This window comes from Talpa europaea, assembly GCF_964194135.1.
Source record: "Talpa europaea genome assembly, chromosome: 14".
NCBI lineage: Eukaryota > Metazoa > Chordata > Mammalia > Eulipotyphla > Talpidae > Talpa > Talpa europaea.
This window is the reverse complement of record NC_140082.1, coordinates 17,617,940-17,645,351: the sequence shown is the minus strand read 5'-3', so window position 1 is coordinate 17,645,351 and position 27,412 is coordinate 17,617,940.

Genomic DNA, 27,412 nt, shown 5'->3' with positions numbered 1-27,412 from the left:
GCTGCCCTCCCTCCCTGCATCCCTCCTTCCCTCCATCTTGCCTTTCTTCCATCCATTCCTGGGTACCATCTCCATGCCAGACACTATGTCAAGCTTTGAGGATACAGAGATGAATTGTTTCAACTGCCTAATGAACATACACTATGTGAAAACATTATGCTGAAATCCAGATAGAGAAAAACTTATTACTCACATTATTCATTCAAATACTTATTGGTGATGGACTAGTTTGTTGGGCTGTTAAACATCAAGCCTATTTCTCTTCTTTCTGAGCCACCGCTAGGCTACCTTCCCCAGCCTCCTTTATAGACAGGAGTGGCCACCTAATTAAAGTAACTAAACTAATTCTAGTCAACAGAATGTGGACACAAGTGAGGTGGGTGACTCTGGCCTGACTCATAAAATCTTCCTCCATGTGACCTCCCTCTGCTGTTTCCTCAGCCTGCCAGCTGGGAGTCAACACCCAGGGTGATCCCACAGGGCTACCTGTTGAAACTGGCAGAGCCATCAGTATCTTGGGTCCCTGAATTAACAAGTGGAGCAGAGCTCCTCCTCCATCTCCACCCTCTGCTGGCCTGATGCTGCATTGCATCTTCAGGTGAGCAAGGTATCTTCTCACAAATATGTCACTGAGTCAACATTAATATAAAGCTTGGCAGATTCTGGGCAGGACCCTGTCGATTATGCCAGTGGAAGTCAGGGAAGGGAAGATTTCGTGATTTAAGTTGTTATCTAGACACTATGCCAGGCATTCAGGGCTTAAACATTATGCAAGCTTTTTCTTGGTATTTGTCACGGCCAGGCAGCATGTTGAGTGCCAGGCATATGGAGCACAATCCATTCATTCAGACACTAGGCTCCGGGGCTATAGAGTAAGTGGATATTAATGAATATCCACTGTGTTTATTTCCACAAACATTCATTAGGTAACTAGTATGCACCAGTCTGGGTGTTAAGCTTTGGGGACACAAAGAATAATTCATTCAAACATAGATTATGTTTCTGTCACATGCTGGACACACTGGCTTGGGCATTTGGGAACTGAAGATGAACAGGGACCTCTCCCCCGGGGTTTACCATTTGTGGAAGAGACAGGTCACAGTGGTGCAGTGCAAAAAGTGCTATAATAAAACTTTTTTTGAGATTCTATAGGGACACATGGGAAATGATGTCTGTTTGGAAGGGACGGCAGCAGGGAAAACTAGAAACCAGTGGTAGTTTTAGCTATAGGCTTTGAAGAATGAGTCTATGTCTTCTAGGCAGAGAATAGGGTGAAGGGAAATCCAGGCAGCAGGAACAGCATGTGCAAAGGTGGTAGGTCCTGGGATCAGTGAACAGTTTTATGTGACTGGAGGTCAGGGGTAATTGACAAGGACAGAATCAGGTGAGCAGGGCAGCAGTGAGTGTTTCTACCTGCGAGGTATGTGTGATTGGAACTAGAAGCAATTAGAGGCTTGAACTGGGGTGGGAGGAGACACTCTATCTTAGGCTGCTCTCACCTCCATGGGTATAGATGGTTCTGTTCTTGCTTTTTAAATTACACATTGAATGTGAGTGCAACTTTATGACATTATCCCACTAATATCCCTTTTTATGAATGAAAAAACTGATGATCAAAGAGGTAAATTATCCACTCAAATCTGCTCCCAGGGCTGATATTTAAACCTCCAAATAAGGGTCATATTCTAAATGTGATTGGGGAAACGGATTTCTCGATCCAGTGATGCTGAGGCCCTGAAACTCTCTAGGGTTAATTGACTATATATGGCAAAGGCCAACCAGTTCCCCCTATTGCTCCACAAAAAGCTCATTGGAACGTGTGCTCGTGCAAGCACAAGGTGAGGGTTGCAAAGGCGGGGAGAATCCTAGCTGAGCCCGGACTAGTCTGAGCTGTGCTGGGAAGGAATAAATCTCTTGTTGAGCCAACAAGCTTGGCAGGTTCTGGGCAGGCCCCTGTTGATTATGCCAATGGACATCGGGGAGGGGAAGATTAAGTTGCTGGGGGTGGCAAGAATGCACATCACACAGGGTAATGCTTTGAAAATATATAATATCCAAACAGCAGGCAACTAAAGGTGGGTGACTTGGAAGGGGGCAGCATCTGTTTGTAATTATGATGACCAGAACCCATTGAACAAGTGGGAAAGAGATAACATGGGTACCTACTTGAGGTGAGCTGCAGGGGTACCAGTCATTCATTCATCATGTGTTTACTTGGTACCTACGGTGCCAGGCACTGGGGGTACAGGGCTGAACATCTAGTGCTGCCTCAGGGAATGCAGAGTCTGGTGGGGGAAGATAGACCTAAGCAGGTTATTATGCCAGTTTTATAAAAAGTTAATGAAAGAGAACAGAAAGTGGTGAGGAAGAGCCTATAATGGTTTAGGTAGAGGTTATGGAGGACTGCCTGGAGGAGGTGACCTTTAGAATGAGCTTCAAAAGTTGAATTGTGGCTAATTTGGTAGAGTGTGCATGTGTATAATGGGTTGGATAACAGAAAACATGTACATGGGAGCCTTGAGGCAGCAGAGTATTAGGAGTTTGTGAACCACAAAAAAGGAGGCCAGGATATTTTGTATATAGAGAGATAGGGCTCAGATAAAGCTGAGATATAAGCAGAAGCCAGACCAGGTGTGACCTTGTGGGCATTGTAAATGCTTTGACTTCATTATAGAGGAACGGGAGTCGCTGAAGTCTATAAATGGGAGTTACTGACCGAATACTCCTTTCCTGAGGTATTTCACCAAATCCTCACTGCAACTTGGTGAGGTAAGTATGACCATTCTATATTATTTGGGTAAGGAAACTGTTGCCCAGAGAGGTGACGAAATTTTCCTGCAGTCACACAGCAGAAGAGTGGCACCTGGGCTTAATGTGTCCCAAAGACAGCAATTTAATACAGATTCCCTGACCTAACATTCTGGACCTATAGCTTAAGATTTGCATCCCAAAATATGAAAGGAGAACCTCTACCCATCATGAAACTAGTCTACGTGGAATATCGACAGAGGTCAGGAGACTCAGGTCAGAATTTGGGAGCCAAGGACACTCACATTCTGGAGCAAGCGCCCAAGGTCACCATGACCTGCACAGGAGTCTGGTTTTTGGGATGCGTGAAGGGGAAGAATGCCAAGGATCTACAGACGCTTTAACCAGAGAGAGCAAGGAGATGCCAGAACAGGCTGCTCACCCCAGGGCTTGCACGCCTGAGAAGTTACCTCAAGCATCCATCCACTGGGAATTCAAAAGCAAAAGACCAAACGGCCAAAAGCAAAATGTAAGATTTTCTCCCTGGAAGCATCTTGCTAGTTCAAATTTGGAAAGAGTAATTGAATCCATCTGGCATAACTTTGCAGCCTCAGTCAGATTTGGCCCAAATAATGGTAACGATGGTGTCCAGGAAAAATGATACTTTCATTTGGTAAATGAAAGAGCACCTACTGTGTGCCCAACTCTGAGCAGGCTCTGGGACTAGAACAGAGAAGACAGAGATGGAATCTGCTTCCCCGGAGCTTGAAGTTTCGTCCAGGGCGATATTAACTACCCTTTGTTGGGAACCCATGTACTATTGAAACAAATGTGCCGAATGCACAGCCCCCTTCTTTAAAACTTGCAGCTACTCTGTGGAGTAAGTACTTGTAGTAAACATTGCTGGTCCTGTTTACCACTCACAACTGCCCGCCTTTCTGAAGCTCAGAATCGCTGATGAGTCAGTTACACGCAGCGCTGGACTGTAGCCAACGATGACTTCTTCTTATGGGAGCTCCCCTGGCTTCCCGTGGGGCAGTATCTTGGTGCCATTTATGCTCCAAGGCAGACTGGACCTCCACTACTTGGCTGCTTCTGCCCGTTCTAGCTCCCCCTGTCCATCCGTAGGAGTTTTCCTTAGACTGCTCCTGCAATTAATCTTGCATAAGAGCTCTCATCAGGAGCTTAGGAACGAGGGTAAGGCAAGTCTGGTGCCCAGGGTACAAAGTTCATGGACACACTCACTCTCCAAGGCTGACCTTGCATGTGTATGAGCCTGAGACTGAGGGGTCCCTTAAACTTTGTGCCTTGGGCACCTGGATGACATACTTATCCTGGCCCTGGTGCCAGTCTTACGTTCCCCTTCCAGGGAGCACGCCTCAAGATGGCCCCTTTGTTATACCTAATCCTCAGGTGGAGACAAGCAGTTGGACAGATGAAGCCATTTATCCAAGATGCCACAGCTTGTAAATGCTCAGACTGCCTGAAATCAAAGGGAAGGCATGCCTTCTGCACCACCATTGCCTTCCAGACTACATGCCTGGTTAACTTGGGAGCAGAGACTCCATGTGGGGGCAGATAGACCTAAGCAAATTGAGAAAAGAAATCACAGCTCCTGGGAGAGACCCCCCCCCCAGTTTCACCTGGCACAGCCCCTAGCCCCAGCATCTGAAATAGTTGCTATGGCCATTTTAAGGATAAGACACGCGAGGCCCAGGCAGCCAAGTCCCCAAACCTAAGTCACCTTAGAACTCACGCCCCTGCCTGCAGAGGCAGAGAATCAGGACACGAATACTGAGAGTATCTCTGGCTTTGACACACTGAGATGGTCTAGGGGGCTGAGTGGGAGCAGGAGGTATGGCAGGTGGTGGGTGGAGGAGGCAGAAGGTGCCACCCAAGATGACTGGCAAACCTGGATCTGACCTAGGCTCAGAGAAGGGGCTGCCTTCAGCCTCTGTGAGCCTGGTGCGAGAGGTTCTGGGGTCTGTTCGGGCTTGGCTCCATCTCTGACCTCGCAGCCTCTCTGTTGAGTCCTGACATTCAAGTCTCCAGGGAAACCAGTTCTCTCCTACCCTCCTCTTGATCTTATTATTGTGTGTTCCCCCAAACAGAGCTGCGGAGTGTGCGACTATAATGGCTGCTTAAGACATCTCCTCCTTTTCTAATTTAGCTGGAGCGGAAGCATCAGTTAAACTTGTCATCTTGGAATTACTAAAACTGAAACACAGGAAGGAAGGAATTGAAATGTGCAATGGAGGGGCTGTTGGCTGGGAGGGCGATGGTTGCTTGAGTGGGAACTTGGGCCAGTCATGTCCCGGCCCGGACTGCAGTTTCTTCCTCTGTGATTTGGTGGGAGAAGGACCCTGTCCAGTTTGATTTCCTCTCTCCACCCTTCTGCTCTTCCAGATGTGCAAGGGATGTGCACGAACGACAGATACAAGCCTCGGATAGGAGGGGCAGATTCAAGAATATGAGCTTCTGGGAACTTGGGAATGAAACATATTTATTACGCACCATTATGCACCCAGCTCTCTGGGGCTGCTTCAGTGTTTGCTGCAGGGGGTTCTCTGAATGAGTTTCTCTACGCCCAGCTTCTCCATTCTCCTCTTCCCTCCTGTCCGATGCCCCATTGCTCTGGTCCTCTGTGCTCAGGGAACTGTTTTATTGCAAACTTATTGTCTATGTCTAAATGGCTCTTTGAAATCACTGTTCATGGCCTTGTGCCAAACTCATGCGCAAGAAGAGCCCAAAATACCCTATCCTGTAGAGTCTCGCTTCAGATGCACTTACTCCAACCAGTTCTTGCCCTGGATCATCTGCTGCTCCTCCAGGATTTGGGCTCCATCATCGCCTGCCTTGAGGTTGCCTTCAACCAGATCCCCACAGATTCTCAATACAGGACATGCTGCTCCTCAGGAAGAGCTACGTGTTCCTAGTGTTCGTGGTCTGAAGACCATGTTTTTGTACAGTGAATACTCATTTAACGTCACCAATAGGTTCTTAGAAATTGTGATTTGAAGCAAAAAGATGTATAATGAAGGTGATTTGACCACAGGCTAATTGATATAAACAAAAGGTAAGTTCCTGTGGTGTATTTCTGGTCACACTAACATCACCAAGCGTCTAAACAAAGACCCCAAATGCTTCTCATAGAAAACAACAATTTGTATTCCTCCCTCGCTCCCTTGATTCATTTTCCAAACAGCTTGTTCCAGTTTAGGGCTGAGGGTGCTCAGTGCCTATTCATGCAGCTTGGTGTGCAAGGTGCAGACCAATCCTGGACAGGACACCTGTCCATCAAGGGCTTTCACACATGCACCCATACGCCCTCTGCAGGACGGCGAGACCCTCCCATGAACTGAACTGCCTGTCTTTGGGATGTGGGAAGAAATTGGAGGATCTGGAGAGAACCCACAGAAATGTACAAATGTGGGGAGAAGGTGCCAAATCCACATAGACAGTGGTGGTGGTGGTGGGGAATCCAGTTTTCCCCTTTGTGGTCCAGGGTACAAGGAAACGACAGGGGATGGAGCTTGGTTGGCAGGCCTGCTGTACTTTCTCCTTGCCCTGACTCTGGCATCTGTAAAATAAAGGGCCAGCCTTGCAGCCACAGCACAGCTGGTCTCAGAGAATCTTTCTCAGCTCTTCCATCCCACCACCAGACTGATCTGCCTAGTCCCACGCTGGGAGGCCTGAGCCCCATCCCAGTCCTAATCAAAGGTCAATAGCTAATAAGAATGCCTGGGTTTTGATGACAGCAGATGCAATTCCCAGTGTAGAGAGCTGTGGATTCCAGAAGGATAAGATTGTCATTCTCCACTTTTATTTTCCTATTATCCACATGGAGAATCTAAGGCTTGCTGGGTGATGTTCAGGGAGCTGGTTCTCTTCTCTGAGCCTCAGCATTCCCCATCTGTTCAAATGGGCGAGCTGGATGGGCTCAGAGCCAATGACTTTCTGAGACGAAGCATTATCTGCTGCCTGCTGTGTTGTGCTCATGTCTCCTGGGGCAGAGGGTTTTGAAAGCATTCATCAGTTAATGCATCACTTGTTCATTAAAGATTCTTCCTGGACATCCTTGTAGCTCCCACTTGTCTAGGCATTCCACCCCCAGCCCCCACTGGTGCTGACAAATTGCTGCTTGAATTTCGTGGTCCCAGAGGCCTTCTTAAAATGTCCAGGAATGCGAGCCTGGGTGGGGGGCTGAGGAGGGAGCACAGTGATGGTGCCGGTGCTGGTGGGGGTATTGGCTAGAAGCCACAGCCGAAGCAAGCAGGACAAGGGTGCAGGGGGTGGGGTGTAGGTACCCCCAGATTGCTCAGGCAGTGAGGCGGTCAGCAGCGTGCTGACTTTGAAAGCAATCCAAAACAAGGTCTGCGTTCTAGTCTCCAGTGATGTCACAGCTAATCATTAGCCTGGTAATTACATTGAAAGCCTTCTGCGATCTTATCCTCAGCAGGGTCATTAATGCAAGGCAACCACACCAGTAAATGTCTCATTAGTCTTATTTTAGACTTATGTATTTTTCAGGACTACAGAATTTTAATAGTCTGCCCTCCCCCCAGCTCCCCCTTCTGCGACATTAATATCTATTCCACATGCCAGACTCTTCCAACTCCCCCCTCCCTGTTTTCCCTGCTCAAAGCCCCCAGAGGAAGGCCCTGCAAGGAAGGAGGATGGAGCAGGGAGGTCGACAGGGGCCAGGTCTTCGCCTCCCCAACTCCGTCTCTGGCCTCAGTCTCTTCTGTAATGACAATCTTTCCTGGATTTTCTATGTCTTTCCCAGGAAGCATCCTTCTTTATTTTAACCCTCTTTAAACCTTTTTCCTCATCACTGAAGATATACATGCTCATTCCAAAGACAGGAAGATAGAATTACCACGGATTTCAGACCCCAGGCAACATGATCCCCCTCCTGTACTGCTGGCTTTCCCTCTGGCCCCCGGAATGGGCTCAACTTCTCCCCTCCCCGGGCCCTGGAACATTGCTGTTCCTCTGTCTGCAGGATTTCCCTCTCTCCTCTCGACTCCAAAATGACTCCTACATTCTCTCCAGGGTACAGCCTAAACAGCACTTTCTCCTGTGTGCCCTCCCCACCCACCTTCCCATTCAACTTTAAGGATGTACCTGCCATTTGATGCCTTCGCCTGTGTCCTACACCGCATGTGTCGCCGTGGCCACCAGCTATCTGTATGTGAAGCTATATGCTTGGTCGCAGTCTGTCTCTCTAGGCACATTTCTCCAGAGTGACTGAGAACACACCTATGTGATTCATTTACCTTAGGCCCCAGTGGTCACCCCAAGGGCAGTAGATACAAAGAAGTATCAATAAGTACTTGCTGAATGGATGGATATATGGATGAATGGATGGATGGGGGGGGGTGGGTGAAGGGAGGGATGGATGGATTGGTGAGTGCATGAGGAGTGGGGATGGATGAGTGGATAGAGGATGGATGAACGGTGGATGAATGGATGGATGGATGGACAGATAGATGGGTGGATAGATGGATGAATGGGTGGGTCAGTGGGTTAATGGATGGATGGATGGTGGATAGAGGATGGATGAATGAGCTTATTTTTGAATATTCCCTTCCAGTCTTTCTGTGGCATTTTTACATGCAACTGAAACAAGACAGTGTGTGATTTTGTGTCTGACTTTTTTATCCTGCATTTTTCTATATGTTAATGACTGCAAGTATTTTTGATGCCTGTATAGTATTCCAGTTAATTTACTCAGCTAATTCCCTACTGGTATGCATCTGTGAAGCTGATATTTCTTGTAATTTAAGGCTTTGGGCTCCAATACCAAGAGTCAGGGGGCAGATGCTGCCATATCGCTATCCCAGCAGTGTGACCATGGAATTATGAACAATTGTATAATCTCTCTGTGCCTCAGTTTCCTTGTCTGAAAAACAGGGATGGGGGATTTTGAAGATGAACTCAACACAAGTGAAATATGTAGAGCAGTGCCTGGCACCCAGTACATGTTTATTACAATTTCCAGTTGCTACCCATACATGATTTGGTGAGGGATCCTGGGTGGACGGGGCTTCAGCTGTTTCCCTGACTTTTCTATTAGGCTTGCCAGGGTATTTCTGGGATCCTAAACCTTGGAAAGCTCAGGATGGGACCTGAGACACCTTTCCCCTCATGACCTCACAATTTGGGGAGGCTCTCTTTAAAGTATGCTGGTTAGCTAGCTGCACTATCATTTCCCTTCACTATCCTGGTTTCACCCCCAGATCTTTCCCTTGAAGAGTGTGGTAGAAAGAACCAGAACTTCAGAGTCATGGAGGTGGGGGACTGGGGCTGCCATTCTGTCCCCTGCAATCCGGGGAAACTTAGGAAAGTGACTTCCTGTTTCTGATCCTGGGTGTAAACCGCAAGTGGGCAAAGTACACCCAGATCACTGGCTGCTGGGAGAATTAAGTGAGCAAGTGTGTGTCTGGCATTCGGTCTGAGCACCACCCTGGACTTGGTAATTACTGTCCTGAGACATGTTTGTGGGTGCCCTCTCTGAAGTTACTTGCCAGTGTCCCCCCACCATGTGTTTGGTAAGCCACGCTTGGGGGCTTGGCAGGAGGTGTATGTGGCCAATGTCACATTGGGAGGAAGGAAGGGTGGAGAAGTAGGCAGGCTCCAACTGTGGGAATCCAGAGAAGCAAAACAGGCTCACTCTCACTGTGACTTTGCAGGCCAGTGGTGCCCCTTCTTTGAGCCCTCGTTACTTCAGCTTTGAGAGAGAGGACTCCAGCAGGCTGGTGGCAGTGACTCCATGAGATGCACGCCTGCTCAGCTGTTGACGCATGGTGAGAACTCAGCTTGGACTAGCTCATATTTTTTCAGAACAATGGTAGGAAGTGTCCAGAGAACTCCAAAGTCACAGAGGCTCAGAAGTCAGGTCTCCTTACTCTTGGTGTGATGCCCCCTGCCCTGGCCAGACTGCCTTCATTGTGGATGCTTATTGCAATCAAAAGGGAAGGCAAGTCTCCTGTGTCCCCTACCCAGAATCTTCTATTCCTGGCTCCTGAGGTTGGGGGCTCTCCTACTCAGGTTATCGCCCCCAGGTCTAGAGTTTGGGGACCTTCCAATGGTGCACATGCATGATGGCACATGATCTATGTTTCTCTCTTTGCTGCTGGCTGCCTGAGACTAGCATGGTGCCTGGCACACACACATGCAAGGTTTACCAAATATCTGTAAAATGAATGAATGAATACTCCAGAAGTAGCTGCTGTTCCAGAGAGGCCAGCTGCCAAGCCTCCCTCCCTGGCTCCTTCCCCGGAGCCTGTGATATTTAATTAATATGAGCCGAGCAGAGCCCACTTTATGGTACTGGCCCAGGGGCCACCCATAATTGAAAAATGATAGGAGGCACCTGCGACTTGACCTTGGCTAATGATGGATAGACCCACATGGAGACCAGGAGCCAAAGATCCAGGGGCTGGCGCATCCGCCCGGAGCATCTAGGTGGAAGGAAAGGAAAAGAGATGTCTGCAGCCCTGGCCTATCACCTCAGAAGGCAGGTGGGGGGCTCCTGGGAACCCCCTCCCTGAGGGAACACTGGAGGTGTCAGGGCAGGGAGGTGCCACCAGGTCCTGTGGAGTCTCAGAATGGCAGCAGGCATTGCTGGTCTCGTGTCCACACAGGCTGGGGATTTAGTCCATACCTGTCAGATGGATGAGTGAACAAATGAAAGACTTGGGGGTACTCTGGGAAACAGAGTAGGAGGAGGGTCCTACAAGCTGCAGGCTGGGCAGGGGCTTAGGGAATAGGGCTCAGACTGGTGCACTCCCTCCCTGCTCCCTCCTCTGGCTCTGGTGATGGATGATTGGGGGCTTTGGGGCAGCTCTATGTTGTTAATGCTGGTCTGAGGTCACTTTCTCCCCTCTCCCTGGCTCCAGTGTCATTCCCCCTAAAGTACACCCCTTCATTTTCCCCTCCAAAGGGGAGAGGACTCTATTTAGGGGAAGCGCTGCTGTAGCTTCCAGCCACTGGAGGGGAGGTGCTTCAAGGCCGTGGGATTCTCCACATCTGTGCTTGGCAAGGTCTGGGTGCAGAGAGGAACATGGGGGGCCTCTCACACCCTCAGGGGACACATCATGTCACCAAGGGCGTGAAGGACTGGAACAGAACTCAGATTACAAGACTCCGAGAGGGTGGTGGGGCCTTTGGCAGGGAGGGCGGGCACTGCCTCCAGCTGCGGTGTGGAAGAGTGGACCTCAGTGGCCAAGAGTGCGGGGAAAGGGACAAGACTGCTGAGAGCAGCACTGTCGGGCTTCTAGAGCCTTCTCAGACCCAGCGCCCAGAGGAGGAAGAGATGATTAATGTCTGGTTGATGGAGGTGTTAGGTGCTTCTTGGAGAGCGCAGCAGCTAGCCCAGGGCCCAGTGTGGACAGGGGCCACTTTGGGCCTCCACCCAAGGATTCCTGGGTAATCCCCTGCCCTCAGCCTCCTGCCACCTCCCCACCTCCCTTCTGAACCTGCGGGCTCTAGAGAGAGTGCCGCCTCTCACCTCTCTCAATTGTGATAAAATATATAGAGATTTTCCTTCATGGTCATTTCTTTTTTACTGTTGAGGTAACTGGTTTACCACACTAGTTACCTCAGCACAGGTGCTCCCTCTTCGGGTGTTGTGACCGCACCGCACCCATCAGCAGTGCACCCAAGGGCTGCCAGGATAGTCCGTGGTGCTCCCTCCCCACTTGGTTCTCTCCCCTGCCCGCCCCCCACCCCAGTAACCTCAGTCCTGGAGTCAGATTTCCAGGGTTTATTACTGGTTTGGCTTTTGCCTGACCCTTTGGCTTCTCTACATTCCACATATGGCACCACCTGGTATTTCCTTTCTCCATTCGATTTACTTCGCTGAGTGTAATCCCCTTGTAGGGTAGATGGAATTTGTCAGGATTTTCCGCCTCCCGCCATTAGCATCAATGATCGACACCTGTGGTCTTGCACGCGCGCCTGACGGCGGCCGCCCTTGGAGTGGGTGTGGGCATGCGTAAGTGGACACACCTGGGCTGAGAGGCTGACCCTATAAGGGCAGCATCGTGGGGCCGCCAGGGGTAGAAGCAGCGGTAGCAGAGAACCGGAGACTGTGTGAGAACCCCAGAGAGCCCAGAAAGAGTGAAGATAATGGGGGTGGGAGGCCTGCCAGCCTCCTGCCCCCCAACCCCCAGCCTGCTGTGTCCCTGGTTGCTACACTACAAATAATGTGAAAAAGCTCCAAAAAAGCCTGAAAAAGCCACCGAGGGCTCCAGGCCTCTTTTTTACCCGTCTGCCAGGATTATAGAGAAACTGCTCTGTGTCTGGCTGGCGCTACACCCCTCCAGTTCCATCCGTATTATCACAAATGGTAAGAATTTATCTTTTTTTTTATGCTGAGTAGTATGCCATTGTGTGTATATACCACGTCTTTCTCATCCACTCATTTATATTCGGGCAGTTGGTTGCTTCCACGTCTTGGCTGTTGTGAATGGCGCTGCCATAAACATAGGCGTGTATGTTTCCTTTTGAACTAGCGTTTTGTATTCTTCAGGGAGATCCCTAGGAGTGGAATTGCTGGTCGTGGTAGCTCCATTTTTAATATTTTGAGGAACCTCTGTGTTGTTTTCCAGAGGGGCTGGGCCATTTTACATTCTTACCAACAGTGTCATAGGGTTAATTTCTCTGCACCCTCACCAGCACTTGTTCGTGGTTTATACAGATGGGCCATTCTCACAGGTGCGAGGTGGTATCTCATTATGGTTTTGATCTGCATTTCCTTTATGATAAATGATGATGAGCATTTCTTCATGTGCTTGTTGACCACCTATGTGTTTTCTTTGTGCCTGTTTAACAATGCTACCCATTTATATTGGGTTATTTGCTTCTGTTGACTTGCCATCATAGCCATTTTTTAAAAAGATTTATTTATTTATGCATTCAAGAACTGGGGTATAGGCCAGAGGTGTGGGGTGGGGTGAGAGGACTCACCAGAGACAGAGTGGGGAACAGAACAGGCAGACCGACTGAAATACACTGCTGAGGGGAGTAGTGGGCAAGACAGGAGAGGTCTGCTGCGCCATGTGGGTTGCTCTCTGGGCAGGGATTGAACTCGTACTGCAGTGGCTGTGGGTAGCTTCATAGGTTGCATCTTAACCCCTTGTGCCACTAGGGAGGCCCATCATCACAGCCATTTTTAATTGTGTAGTTCAATGACAGTAAGCACACTCACACTGTTGTGCAACTGTCACCACTGAATTTTTCATCTCCCCCAACTGAAACTTTGGCACCAATAAACACTCAATCTCCAGCCCCCTGCCCCCAGCCCCCCAGTCCCTGACAACTACCATTCTACTTCTCTGTCTAGGAACTTGACTCTTCTTGCACAGCATCAAGTGGAATCAGACAGTAGCTGGCCTTTTTGTCTGGCTTATTTCACTCCCTATGATGTCCTCAGAATTCATCCATGTTGCAGCCAATATCATATTCCCTTTCATGAAGTTGAAGAGTACCCATCGTAGCATACACTCCATTGGGCTAGTCCATTCATCTGACAATGGACATTGGGCTGGGCTTGTGAATAATATATAGATGTATGAGTATCTCTTCAGATTCCGCTTTCCACTCTTTTGGGTAGACACCCAGACATAGAATTGCTGGACCATATGGTAATTCTATTTTTAATTTTTTGAGCAAAATCCATACTTTTTTCCACCATAGCAAGCACCATTTTTTTTTTTATCCCATCAGGAATGCATGAGATTCTGGATTTCTCTACAACCGTTTGGTATTTTCTGTTATTTTTTTCTTTTAAAAAATATTTAATAGTTATCCTAATGGCTATAAGGTGGTATTTCATTATCTTTTGGTCTGAGTTTCCCTAATGATTATATGGAGCATCTTTTTATGTGCTCATCAGCCATTTGTAGATTTCTTTTCCATGCAATATACATCGTAGATGCTTAATAACTTTTGTTGATTGAGTCAGTGATGGGCATGGTACCCATGGGTGCTTAGTAAATGCATTCTTAGCTAGGGCAAGTGAGAGCACAATCCAGGATCACCAAGGTCACAAGTTCAACTTGTGGATGACCTGGCAATATTTCAGAGATAGGAAAACCAGTCCACCAGAGCTGGGATCCTGGCTGGATACTTGAGGACTGTTTCAGAGCCAATGCCCAGCATACTGGACACACACAGGTTGTATCAGCTTTCTAGGCCTGCTGTGACAGAGTCCAGGTAGCTTAAACAATGGAATTTAGTCCCTTACAGTTTTGAGAAGCGAGAAATCCAAGATCAAGGTGTCCATAGGTTTCTTCTTTCTGTGTGCTGTGAGAGAATCTGTTTCATGCCCTCCTGAAGGAGGTTTTCCAACAATTCATGGTGCTCTGGGACTGGAGAAGTGCCATGCTCCTCTCTGCCTCTGTTTCCACCCACATGGTCCTCTGTGTGTGTGGGGAAGGCATTGTGACAGGAGGGACTGGCATTCCCATGATGGCCACACAGACTTGCAGCTGAAGCTCATCCCACGCTGATGCTGGCCTGGCCTCAGTCTTGCCTCCTGCCCCTCCTTCCCAACCTCCCCCTGCCCCACAAGTGCAGTTGCAGCCCCCACCATGAGCAGGCTCTGCTCACACAGTTATGCTAGCCCTGAACTGGGTCCATGCAAGTTCTGTTGATGTGACTCCCAGCTCTGCTACTGTCACAGCTTGTGAACTTGAGCCTGAGCACTCTCTGAGCCTGTTTTCCTCCCTGGTGACGTGAGGATCATGCTGTGAGGTTGAAATTATATGACACATATCATGATGATGATGAAGAAATTTCCTGGGGATCTAGTTGGACCCCAGAAGATGGGCATCTGCAAGATGGGATCTTGGTGAGGCTCCATGAAGCTCCCAGTTCCCCTATCACATCACGGGCAGCATGGGAGAGCAGAGCATGCAAACTACTGCCTCTGGGCAAACCCAGATTCCTGTCTGCTTCTGTAAATAAAGTTTTATTGGAACACAGCCCATTTGTTTGCTCATTGGCTAGAGCTGCTTTTGCAATACAAAAGCAGAGTTGAGTTATTGCAACAGCAATTGTGATATCCACAGCCTGAAATACTTACTGTCTGGCCCTTTACAGAAGGGTTTGCTCACCCCAGCACAGATCAGGATGGGCACTGACACTTACAAGACCGGCATTCAAACCTCAAACTTTGACTTCCTTGCTGAGTGATGTCAGGTGTGTTATGTGAAATCATCATTCCTCATTGGCCAAATTAAAGTGACAAATGTACAACATCGGGTGACTGGCACAGAGAGATGAGATGCTCATGGAAGATGATTGTCCAGGTGTCTCTATCCATGAACGCAATGAACCTCCAGGGCCCAGGTGTTAGCACCTCTTGGTCTCTGGTATTCAGTAAGTGCTCAATTAGTTCTTATTGCTGAAGGTAGGATTTCCCCCCTGATGTCTCCAATGAGGCAGGGGTTGGGAGGGGTCTCACCTTTTGGCCCACGTGTCCGGAGTAGTGTTGGCCCACTGTGGGCCCTCAGTGATGGCCATCCACGAGGCCATGCCAGACCTTCGTGGTTCAAAGCACAGCCCCCATCACGCATCACATAAGTGATGGAAAGAAGTCAGTCAGAGGAAAAAGACAGATTGAGTGCCTCTGTGGCCCTGGCATTTCCCTCCCGATCTCTGGATTTCCATATATTTGAAAACCTAATATAAACAACAGAGAAGAAATTTGCATTTCGGGCAGCAAGGAATGAAAAATTGAGGCGGCGTAATGTATTGCCGCGCGCAGAAGAGGGATGACCGTGCTGAGACCAGCCTCTTACGACGGGCCCGATAGGCCGGTGGCAAACTCATTTCCTGGCAGAATATAGGGTTCATCTGCTGGAACATTTAACAGGCATCAAAGAAAGATCACTTCCACCTCTCCCGCCACCCGAGATGCTGCACTCCTGCCTCTCTTTCTGCCATTTTATTAAACCCCTTTATGCGGTTTTAATACAATATGTATGATCTGCATGGAGACAAATAAATTCTTATGTACTTTTCAGGATTCAGAATGTTCTAATGATTATGTATGGTTTATTTCTATTTTCTCAGAGACATTAAAAGGGCAATGGATAAAAATATGCAACACAAACCAATGGTGATTTATGGTTACTTATGGAGCAATGGCGAAATGGGAAGTTATGAAGTTAATTTCCAGATGTGTAGAGACGTGGGGGGATTTTGATCTGCAGTAATAGCAAGGGGTGCATTCATCCTGGCAAAGGCTGGATTTAGTGACAAGTTTGTCAGAAAGAGGCTTGGGATAGGGGGGCATCTAAGGAAATGGTGGTGAGTCGGTGGGAATGTTAAGGATGCTTCTGTTGCAGATGGGCAGGTGGCTTCCCAGAGAGGTTAAGTCAGTTTTCCAAAGTCACACAGCTAGGAAGTGGCAGAGTAGGGATTAGAAGCACTTCTGTGGTTCTTCCCTGGTAGTGATGCTTTAGCATCTTCTGGGACCTCCAGTTTGCAGGAAGATGTGGGGTAACTCCAAAGTGGTCTGACAAAGGCAAGCCTGTGACTTGTGGAACTTCCCTAGTGTATCCTGTTGTGCCAGGGCAGAGCAGAACAGGGATGTGCAAAGCTCTCTTGGACCTAAAATGTATACGGTAGCTATGAAATCCACTCACAGGGACCTGGAAAAGGCCATGCCACCCACTTTATGGTCCAGACAGGCACAAATTTACACATGGCGCTCCTCCAGGTGCTGGCTTATCGGGGGCCTGAAAGGTGGAGAAATTCAGAGCAATCATTCTGAAACAAAAACTCACCCCTTGCTAGACTCCCCAAGCGCTAATTTCTCAGTCTAATGCCCATTTAGCTCGTCATTTCTGAGTTCCGTGATTTCTGAGAGCAGATATAATCTAGTGGTTAGAGCACAGACTGGATTCACATCCCAGCCTTACCACTTCTGAGTTTCGTGAACCTGGAATGACTGCATCTCCCATCTCCATAGGGGACGAGCAGGGGATGGTCCAATCTATGGCTGGTATTTATCATGGCATCCCTAATCTTATTAAGCATTGTTTTCATCACTGCTCTTTTCTACTTGGCTCACCTAGGACAAGTTCTTACTCTCCTGTGGGCCTCAGTTTTCTCATCTGTGCAGGAAGGGAACTTAAATATCTGGACTATGTCATGGATTTTAAGGGGACAATCTGTAAGTGTGGCAGCTTTAACATGCACTAAAGCTTGTAGAGTGATATTTACAAGGGGTCCCACCTACTTTTTGGCTCTTTGTATCAGAAGCCATCAAAACATTCATTTCCTTTGGCTCAGCAACTTTTACTTCTGGGACTTTTGCCTTACGGGATGAATCATTGGTGTATGCAAAGCAGTGACTGAGGCTTTTTGTTGCAAGCCTTCTTCTTGTGGTGTTTAAAATAGAGGAAAAATTGGAAGTGACCCAAATGGAAACAATAGGGGATAGGTTAGATAGATGGTGATGCAGCAGAATATCTGGGCTAATTGAGCATTTACTGTATTCTCAGTCTAGGAGGAACACTTGACTCCATAGATCACATTTAATTCCCTGATCATCCTGTTAGGTTGCAATTAGTTTCTCTAGTTTGGCCACAGGGGAACCAAGCTTAGAGAAAAGTGAATCACCCAAACCTGCACAGCTGACAGATGGCGCAGCTGGGGCCACCTGACCGTCTGATAGCAAACCTAGTCTTTTTTCAAAAAAAACCACACGCTCCGCAGGTTGATGTCAGGAAGGTGACTCTAAGGAAAAGGGGTGCACTGATGACTGGCATGCATGGATAGTCACCTGTGAGATATAAGCCTTGAGACTGTGAGAACTAATGGCTGTGTTCACACGGCTATGAAACCATCATCCATGACTTGATATAAACTTTTATCATTGTGTGTTTATGAATTTGCCCTGACCACCTTGCTCTAGTTTTTCTCTTGTGGGAAAAAATTCACCTTTTGTTTATTGCAATGTCAATTTCTAATCTCCAAGATTCCAGTGACCAAGGATCAGGTTTATGTTCTTATTCTACAGTTTATCAATTCATCTGAACATCCGAGGATGTTTATCAACCGCTCAGTCATCCTTTGACTCATCTATTCATTATTGATCCATAAATTCAATGATTTATCTACACACTTACCCACCCATCCACCCACCTACCCACCCACTCATCCATCTACCCTCTTATCTGTCCCTTCCCTCACCCAAACATCTATCTACCTACCTACTATATCTCCATCCATCCATCCATCCACCCACCCACCCAGCCAGCCATCCATCTTTTCATTTATTCATTCATCTATTTGATTGCTTGATTCATGGAAACATCAACTATTTCTTAAAACCTCCTATGTGCCAGGCACTGTACTATGCACCAGGGTACCAGAAATGAACAAGCCAGATGCAGTTCCAAACTTGAAGGAAATAGAAGACAAGCAGAATCATTGAATGAGTGAGCAAATCATTGTGATCACTTCCTAGTCAATAAAGATTTATGTTGTCTTGCTTTATTTTCTCTTCATAGCATTTATCATGATCAGGTACTACATTGTTATGCTTACTGTTTCTAATTTCTTCCCACATGCTAGCTAATTTTGTTCTGTGGCCACTGCATTTCTCATTCCAGGAGAGTATCTGCTCAATACACAATTTTGTTTCAATCAATAAATGGCTATATGGGGTGAATTGAGCTGATGTAATCTTGGGCTCACAAGCTCATTTTGCCATGGAGAGTTAGACAATGATCAAGTGATTAGAGATGTGATGTCAGTTTGGAGGAGACAGACAGTGCAAAAAGAGTCTACAAAAAGGATGTGACTCAGTCTGGAAATCAGGAAGGCTTCCTGGAGGAAGAGATGCTTCACTGGAGTCCTGGTCAGAGTTTGCCAGGTAAAGGGTTTGGGGTGGGACAGGGCCCAAGAAGCAGCATATATAAAAGCTTTCAAGTGCAAAAGAATCTTAAAAATAAACAAATTTGACATATAAACAAAGCATTTTCCAGTGGGTAAAACTTTTCTACTACCTACTTTGATATTCACAGCACAATTATGTGGCAAGGTGAGGCAATTGTTTTATCCCCTCCTGTTTCCATATACTGTAACTGAAGCCCCAGGAGAGTCATCTGGCTAGCCAGTGGCAGAGTGAGCATTCATGTCTGGACAGAGGGCTGGCCTCCTCATAGCCCTGCCACCCAGCATCATGGTTATTGGGCTGGGCTCTGGGTAATGGACAGGGAGTGGCAACTGCACCTCTCAAATTAGTTGCAATGACCGTCAGATGCTTTGTGGATTGGTAAGTGAGTTCTGCTTGCAGTGGAGGTGGTAGCTGCGTGAATGCAGACTCTGGGGTCAGGCAGGTGGGATTCCAATCTCAACTCTCCCTCTGCCCCCATGCTCAGGTACACAAATGGAGTAAGTGGGATGATGATCTATACCCAGGAGTAAGCTCTGGGTAGATACAGCATTTCCTTCCACAGATACTGGAGGAATCCACTCCATGCAGCCTCCGTACTATGATATAGGAACACAGTGGTGATGAAGACAAGCTATTATCTTTTGTGCACTGGTAACCTCTCTAGAATACTGCATTCCCCGATGATTTCCAAGGCAGATATCTCCACATCCTTTCTTCACAGGAACTTAGAATTGTTGCGTAACTTTGGACAAGTCACTAGGCCACTCTACACCTCAATGATCTCTCCAACCAGACCCTCAAGATTGCCTAATTCTGCATAACCCTGTGGTGTCATGAGGCCAGGTGGATTACTGTGCCCACAAATCCCACAAAAATCTGGAGGTGGCGCAAGGCAACTTCTGTTCACAAGATGGGGTAGTGGACATTCTTGTAGAAGCCTTTAATCCTGAGAGGCTGACTGTCCCAAAAGATAGCCAGTAAGAAGGGATTTATTTATGACTGTCCCAAGAGAAAGAATAAGACTAGCTTGTGGGAAAGCTCTTTTCTAAGAAAGGTTTCCAAATGATCCATCCTGAGATGGTACTTCCTACTGGAGAATTGTTTTGCTGCACATCTGGCTCAGAGGGAGCCCCTTGTCCAGGTTGGAAGAACCACACAGCACTTGAACATGAGCTACCAGGACCTCTCTGCAATCCTTGTGCATCAGTTACAAAATTCTCCTTAGACATCAGCAAGTTGTCTTGGAGCAAGGATTTTCTTATGGAACTTTTAGCTGGAAAAAAAGAAAAGTTTTCTGAGACATCCAGGAATTAAGAAGTCTTTGCTCTGAATTATTCCTTCCCCTTTACATCTAATAAATCCATCAATAGGTCCAGATAGGACTGTGCATCTCTCTGGAGTCAGACCAAACCTGACTCCTCTGAGTGTGCCAGGTTGATCCGTCATCTCACCCCTGCATCAGCAAGTCTCTCACTTGGCCCCACGCTTATTCTACTCCTGCCATACCATCCCCTTCAACCTGATCTCCACCAGCACAGTTCTCTAAATAGCGATGTCAAATCCTGGCTGCCCCTGTGGAAATACGTCAGTGGTTTCCCATGGATGGAGTCTAGCATTGCCCTTGACACGAAGGTCAGGTCTACTCATTTCTGATCCCCAAAAGGTCATTATGTTCCTTTCCCCCCTTACTCTGTACCCCCAGTCCATGGATCTTTCATTTCCTGTAATATACTAAGCCCTTTCCTACCCTGGGGCCCTCTCAAATGCTATTTGATCTGGGAGGGGGGCCTTCCTTCCCCTAACCTTCAGTTGCTTTCAGGTCTCAGCTTAACCATCACTCCTGGGAGAAGTGTTGCCTAAAACCCCCACAAGTATTTATATTTTCTCTATATGCACCAGTTCATGAATCTTTTATAGCATTCCTTATAGCTTTGGACTATTTTTTGTTTACTACTCTATGTTCTAGTCTAGACTAGAAGCTCCATGAAGGCTGGGGTCACGATAGTTCTATATCCCCAACTACAGTCTCCAGTCTTTCATTTTTCATGGGCAGATAACTTATGCTGTGATCATTTGCATCATTATGAAGGGGGCTAATGTTCTTTGGGCCCTGGGAGAATCATGGGTATGGAAATGTCTTTACAGATTGCAGTGGTGCATGGGAAGGGGGGGGTAGACTTTCTTGGAACCCAGTGACCCTGTGACTGCTATTTGCCTGGGAAGCTCTAAGAGTGACTTCAGTCTGGTGGGGGAGAAAGCGCCTGGCCTTTCGCGTGAGGCAGACCTGAGTCAAGTCTGGATTTACTTTCTTACCACATGTGCTCACCTGGGTAAAAGGCTATAGGTCACTAGTCCGTTTTCTCATGTGCTGAATCGGATCTTACCTCTCAGGAAAACATAAGCTGATAGAGCTTCATAACGGGCATAAGAGAGTCTCATAGACATCAGTGCCCATGTCCTTGTGGTGAGCCTCAAGATGACCCTGTATTTCATGTAGTGAACTTGGCCCCTGTAGCTATAATGTCTTAAAGATGTCTTTCAGCTCTTGAATAAACTGATTTTAAAGGACCTCAATTTCAGTCTAGAAATCTCAGGAAGGGACAAAACACAGTGTGCTTCTTAAAGTGGATTAGGAATTCTGAAGTTAGTCGTGTTCTTACCTGTCCCCTTCCCAGCTGTCCCCTCCAGTAGTGGGGCCATCAACCCCCTGGGCTCTGCTGCATGAGAATCCCATGGCACAAGGCAGCTGAGTCAGGGGTAAAATATGCCAGATCTGCCACTTCTGAGCTGTGTGACTGCAGTGGGTGGAATAGTGTCACCCTCAAATATATGTCTGCTTGGAACTTCAGAATGTGACCTTATATGGAATAAAGGCCTTTACAGAGGTAACTAAGGTAAGCATCTTGAGAAGAAATCACCCTGAATTAGGATGAGTCCTCTGATTAATGGCAGGCTCCTTAAAGAGAAGAGCAGATATGTGAAAGATGAATGTGAAGATGAAGGTGAAAATTGAAAGATGCATTTACAAGCCAAGGTTTGCCGGTCAACACTAGAAGTCAGGAGAGAGGCAAGGAGCAGTTGCTCACTCAGAGCTTCTAGAAGGAAGCAAGACACCTCGATTTCAGACTTCTGTCCTCAAGAACCCCGAACTGTAATCTGAGTCACCAAGTTTGTTGTAATTTGTTATGGCAGCTCCAGGACATGGATACAGTGACTTTGGCCAACTCGGTTAGACCATTTTTTTTTTTTTGGTTTGTTTTTATTATTGCATTTTATTTTATTTTTTTGTTAATTTATTAATATATATGTATATTACATTATTTTTTTTTACAGTGTTTGCTTTCTTTTCTCAGGTGTAGTCCCTACAGAATTCCCACCACCAATTTACCTGTGCACCATTACCATAGTCCCTGTGCTCTTCCCACCCTCGTTTTGATCCCTCTTGGTTAGACTTTTGAACCTCAGTTTCCTCATCTGTAAAATGGGTTGTCTGGTAGTTTATTCTCTAGGGGCACTGTGGGATCAAGAGAAGGCTGGTGTGTAAACTGCTTGAAACACTGCGTGGCACACAGTGGAAGCTCAAGAAAGTGGAGTCATTACTGATGGTTGTTATTATAGATGAGCCATTTGTTGGGCTTCTCCTGGCTCACCCCAAAACAACTTTCCTTTCTCTTAGCAAGAGGTGGGGCAGAGAAGGTAGGATAATGGGGGAGAAGGCAGGACTGTTGGCCATGCTAGTAAAACATGCTCATCTCTCTTCTTGGTCCTGATGCTGCTGCCTCTACTTCCATTTCATCAGCCACCATGACATCTTCTGGCCCATCCTGCTTGGCACTTCCTTAATATTCTTTTGACTCATTCATTGTCAGGAGGAGATACATTATTTTTTCAGGAACAATACCAGGGAGTAGTTACAACATGCCGTGCTTGGTGATCAATGTGAAGGAGTCATATTCTTCCTCCCTGCTCTTCTCGCTCCCTCTTTCTCTCTCTTCTATCTTCCCCACTCTTTCCTCTCTTCATCCCTTTCCTTGTTTTTATTTTTTCCAAATGGGCTATGGCTGTCTTTCAACTGTTTAACAGATCTGTGAAAATCATTCCTCCAAGAGGAATTTATTCTATAGAAGTACACAGAGGCGAGTATGAGTGAGAAGCAACGCCATAAATTGAGCATCTCCAGCCTGCGATGCGCCAGCCCAGGGCGGGCCCAGAGCCATAACTTTCTCCCTGTCCCCTCCCCACCCGCCTATGCCCTGGCCCCTGCCCAACACCATTCTATTTTCAGGAAGGCTCCCTTGACCCGTGGGTCCTTCAGCCACAACAGAGGTGGCGCCGGCTGGAATCCAGGCGTGAAATTATGAAAGAATGTGGCCGCCGCTGCCTCCAGTTGTGCACTGGCCTCAGATGTGAAATTGCCGTTTTTTCTCCCCCCTAGCACCGGCCTGTCGCATGCGGGGCGGAAAAGATTGTATTTATCACCTGTCAGGATCTGCCAGAACTGAGTTACGTGAGGCAGGACAGCATAAAATTATCATACACAAGCATGAAATTACAAAATCGCTCGGAACTGAACAACAAAATTATTTCATTTCGGAGGGAGGCCATTCCATTTTTTAGCTCTGACACCTTGACTGCCAAACTTTGAATTGAAATTGAGTGTGAGGGCCATGGAATAGAGACAGCAATAACAAGAAGTAGCATGTAAACTAGCCATGCAGACACACTACATTAATGGCCCCCGAAACCTCCCACCAGAGATATGTAACTAAATAAATGTCACATGTCCCACTTACTCAACTTGCCTTCCACAACTAGAAATGACTGAAGCCAATGTTAGCATCCAGGTAAAATATCTGGGGGTTCCCGGATGGACTGGGTCAGGGTTGGTTCACCTAACCCACAGAGTGATGTGCTGATCAAATAGTCACGTGTCCGTATAGTCCAATGCGGACTCTGATGTTAGTGAGCTGTGTGGCTTGAGTGATTTTTTTAACCTCTCTGAGCCTCTCTTATCTTCTGAAAAATGGAGAAAATCATAGGTGGCTGTGAGGACAAAAATCTTTCATATAGAATCTGGCGCATAGTTGTTCAATAGAGAAATTGCAAGGGTTGGGATAAGAGAGGCACCTAGCCCTTTCTAGGTTGCAAAGGTTTGGTGCCATTTGTACACTCTGCAGTCAAAGCATTTATCTGATAAGCCTTTATTAAGCATGGAAAAGAAAACCATCATAGTAATTCCCGTTTAGGTGTAAGGGAGTTAAGTTAGATTATTAGGCGTTGTTCCCTATTTTTTCCACCCTCTGCACACCCATATCCTTTGCCTTGTGACTTTGAAGCCCCTCCTACAGGAGGTGTGGCTTATTTCCTCAGCCAATTGCTGTTGGGGTTGGTCATGTGATTTACTTTGAGCAAAGGCCTATGGGCAGACCTGATGCCAACAGATAATTTAAATATACTGTGTGGTTTGACTTGGTCTCTTGCAGTCCTGCTGTTTGCTTGGGAATGCCCCAAGTAGAGGCTGGTCTGTGGAGGAAGAGACAAGTCCAGTCAACCTGTAGATCTGTGAGGAAAATGAATGTTTATTGTTAACTGTGGTGGCTTTGTGGATTGTTACACAGCAAAAATGAACTAACAAAGTAGCTACACTGAAATGATTATAAACAGAGGTTTGCCTTCATGGCTGCTCTACAGAACATTTAAAATTCATGTGGGACTCAGGGCAATTCTTTGAGATCTTTCTGTGAATTGCAGCATATCTAGTCTCTCTGTCTTCTGCACCTTAAATGCCAATGTTCTCCCATCAATATGGGAACTAGTCTAGGATGGTGGGTTTCTACTCTGGCAGCCCCAACACTCTTTTCATTACATATATTTTATAACACCCACTTTACTATTCTGAAATGAAATTCATGCATTTTATCTTCATACACATGTAATTTCAAAAAAAATCAATATAATGCCCTAACTGTAATATAAAAGAGGAATAAAATGAAAGCAATTTATAATAAAATAATATCTATTTCAATATGTAAATTATCGGGAAACCACTATTTGCCAGGAGACATAATGAAGCAGTCTGACGCTTGTACCTACTTATAATGAATAAGTTGAGATTTCAGACAAATATTCAGTTGAATATTGTCGACATTTTTTCTCTATATTTGACATTTTGAAATAAGAGCTAAATTAGTATATTCATATGTATGGGTGGCATCACCGTGAGTGGGGCTGCTTCAAATGTCGGTCGACACAGGTGTGTTGTTGCAGCAATTCACATTCCAGGAGTGGTTCCGAGGCCAATGCCTGGCTCTTCCAAAATGGAAAACAACTCATGATAGAATCTTGGAGAAAATAAAATACTGCCTTCCACACATTTCTACTGCAGCTGCATTCTAAGAAAATCCCATGCCAAGGAAATGTGTGCAAAAAAGGTTTTGCCATGTTTAAGATGAGTTTAAGATGAGTTTGCATTTTAGGTTCAGATATTAAGTAGGAATCTTACCTACATGAATGTCCACAAGGACATTTGAAATTTTCAAAGGACTTGGGGCTATTTTTCTTGGTATGGGACTGTCCTGGGCATTGCATGTCCAGCAAGGCTGATTTAATCCTTTCCAATCCTCTAGGACAGGTTTCCAATCCTCTAGAACAGGACCTCTGCATAATTGACATTTTGTTCTTTGTTTTGGGGTCTGTCCTGTGTATTGCAGGCTATTTAACAGCATACCTAGCCTCTACCTATTAGATGCCAGTCACACCTACTTCCCAAGTTTTGACATCTCTAGATGTCACCAAGTGTCACCTGGGAGCGCAAACTATCTCTCTGTTGAGAACCACTGGACCAACATAATAGAAAACATCCCCCCACATTGTCCTATATTCTCCAAATTTCTCTTGGGAGGTGGAACTACCTCCATTCACAGGTACAGGTCCAGGAAGCCCTGGATTCCACTGTGTCCTTTCATTTCAAGTGCAGGTACTGAGCACCTCTTAAATGCCAGGTGTCATGGTACTGTGATGAACATGACAGCTTTTTAACTCAAGGAGTTGCAGTTTTTCAGGCCCCAAGGTGAAAAAGTCACCCCACTCAGTACCACATGCCTTCCTCACCCCCACCCCTGTTACTCCCAGTCTATTCCTCACTCCATCGCTGCTAATCACAGATTTCATCTTGAACTTGTCCACTTCTCTCCATCCCCATCCACTCTTTCCAGTCTTACTTCTGTGCGACCTATTTTCTATCCTGTGGCTAGAGCAATCAAGATAAATTACAAATTTGGAAATGCGAATTGTTACTCTCTAGTAACTCTTAGTAACTCTCTGCACTTAGGAGAGAATAACAAAAAAATTCCTACCATGGTCCCCAAGGTCATGGGTCCTGTCCTACCATCTCCCTATTTTTGTCCACCCAGGGTATGGGAGCTGGGCCTGGCTTGTGGAAAGTCAGATTAAAGAATGGTCAAATCTCATCATCGGATGCATCCAAAGAACATCTGGTCCACCAAGACCAGCTCTTCTGAGACTTAGTTTATTCCAAGATCGAGTCAGAAAGCTGAGTCACAGAAGAAGGCGTGCAGAGCTTAATTGAGTTCTGAGAAGGATTTCCTGACCTCTGCTCCTCTGCTGGGCCATAAGTTTTACATCTTATAACATCTCAGTGCCTTGCATGGTGGCTGGTATTAGCCCCATTTAATAGATGAAGACTTTGAGCCTCAGGGAGAAAAACCAATTACCCAAGGCCACTGAACTGGTAAGTGTCAGAAGTAGGATATGGTCAAACCACCAATAACATTCCTGGGACAATCATGGAGTTTCCTTAATGGTTTCTTTGGATCCACTCTGGCCATCTTCCCTTTAAGCCATCCACTCCTCACCAGAGGGTTACCTAATGATAAAGGACTGATCACAAAAATCTGCAAAGAGCTGATGAGACTCAACAACAACAAAGAAAATAACCCAGTCAAAAAATGGGCAGAAGAGCTAAAAAGAAACTTCTCTGAAGAGGAAATGCAAATGGCCAACAGGCATATGAAAAAATGTTCAACATCACTTGCCATCAGGGAAATGCAAATCAAAACTACCATGAGATACCATCTTCCACCAGTGAGAATGGCACATACTAAAAAAACTAGCCAAATGTTGGCGAGGGTGTGGAGAAAAAGGAACTCTCCTGCACTGTTGGTGGGAGTGCAAACTGGTCCAACCACTATGGAGAGCTGTGTGGAGATTTCTGGACCTACTAAACATAGAGCTTCCATATGATCCAGCAATTCCACTCCTAGGTATTTACCCAAAGGACACAGAAACATCAATCCCAAAGAGCACCTGCACCCCTATGTTTATAGCAGCACTGTTTATAATAGCTAAGCTTTGGAAACAGCCCAAATGCCCAAAAATAGATGACTGGATCAAGAAGATGCGGTACATATATACCATGGAATATTACTCAGCATTCAAAAAAGATAAACACATGCAATTTGCTGCAACATGGATGGCGCTGGAAGGGATCATGCTCAGCGAAATAAGCCAAAAAGAAAAAGAAAAATACCGGATGGTCTCGCTCATAGCAGGAATCTAGAAAACTTAAATAAGGGACCAGGAAAATGAATAACTATAAGAAAGTGAAAATCAAAATCAACAAAAAACTATGAACCAGAGACACTTTTTGGGGGGTGGGGGGCGGGAGGGGAGGGATTGGGGTTAGAATGGGGGGGCTGCAATTGTATGGGGAATATAAAAATA